The following is a 1535-nucleotide window of genomic DNA, read 5'->3' as shown; positions in this document are numbered from 1 at the left end:
TTTTTTCCCGTCTAGATGACAGTGGCAACACAAAAACAACTTTCTGGACTTTGGCTTCTTTTTCCACACACATCACCCGCTTTACGGCAAATTTGTTTGGACCCTATATACAATTCATTATAATATGCACTTATACAGACATAACCGCAAACAGACAACTTAAAACACGTACAGATGTGATTTTTTTCGACTAATCCTGAAGATTATTACCGATTTACCGAGGTTTCGGTTTCCAAGATTCTCAAAAAAGAAATATGAAATGAAACTGATCTAATTAGTATTATTTGTCTTTTATATTTTTCTCTGTGGCTTAAATGCAGAGTGTATAAGGTAATTTGGAAACTAGGAGCTATTTTCAAAATGTAGTTATTTTTGAGGAGTGTACGCATTTTGGAATAGTATAGGGTTAAGGTATCAGGATGCTAGAACCTGCTTTTTGTGCTGTTTGCCTACCATGCCTTACAATAACCATACGTATGTACTCTATAGGTGAAGAAAAATATTTGAAGGTCGAAAAAAGGTTGAATAATATGCAAATTAGGCTACCAATATGGCCACCGAAGACAAAATATAGGCATGTTACTTGGAAGATTGTATCTCATACACCTTTTAGAATATTTTAATGAAACTTTCAGAAAATGTTCTTGAGTACCCTGTGCATGTTCCAAACCTTCGAAAGCAGTTAGTGGGACAAAATAGTGAGTTTATATAGATGTTGAATAAGCAAGTGATGAAAAAAAAATGTAAGCAGCCTAATTATTTATCCAAGAATCAAATTTAAACTACAGTTTCCAAGATGGAGCCGTTTTTGAGGATGCACCACTATCTTGGGAACTTGTGTTCAAAATTTCGGATGGATATATTGAACGACAGTGATTTTATGGATTGTAACAACCAGTATGTGAAATCAAAATTTTGTTTTGAGAAAATGGACAAAAACAACAAGGAATAGTAAGGACATTGAAACTCTAAGTTCAGACAAAAGCCAAACTTTGAGGTAGGATCGAGTCCACAAGAAACAGTCAACTCAGCACAGCCAATTTGGAAGAGTTCTAGTTTTTATTATATATTCGCTTTTTGCGTTTCAAATTGCCATTTTTTGAGGGTGGGAAATAGGGTATCAACCTATGTAAACAGACTGTTGCTAAGGGCGACTGTGATAGACATTGGTATGCAAAAACCTCGATTTACTAAAAAAGGAGACTGTGTATTACTTTTATTTCACTTGGATCTCGTTCATAAATGGGGTTCACTTAGGGGGCAAAAACAAAATTACAGTAAAATCTCGATATTTCATGATATCAAAGCATCCTGAAATCTTAGTATTTTTGTTTGTTAGTCACCTATTTCCTATTTCCAGGATTTCTTTATTTTGATTTGGGAAGGACGTTCTCATTATATTAAAAGTTGTGGAAGGGCAATGATGGACAATCGGCAGCCACGGTTGGCAACGCGGTTGATATTTGTACACAAACTCCAGATAATTGGTTTAGGCTAGTATTGTCACAGTCATCAAGATGAAAAGGGAGGAGGGG

The sequence above is a fragment of the Aplysia californica genome, unplaced genomic scaffold (genome assembly GCF_000002075.1).
Source record: "Aplysia californica isolate F4 #8 unplaced genomic scaffold, AplCal3.0 scaffold00269, whole genome shotgun sequence".
In the NCBI taxonomy this organism is placed as follows: domain Eukaryota; kingdom Metazoa; phylum Mollusca; class Gastropoda; order Aplysiida; family Aplysiidae; genus Aplysia; species Aplysia californica.
Note: the sequence above shows the minus strand (reverse complement) of the source record.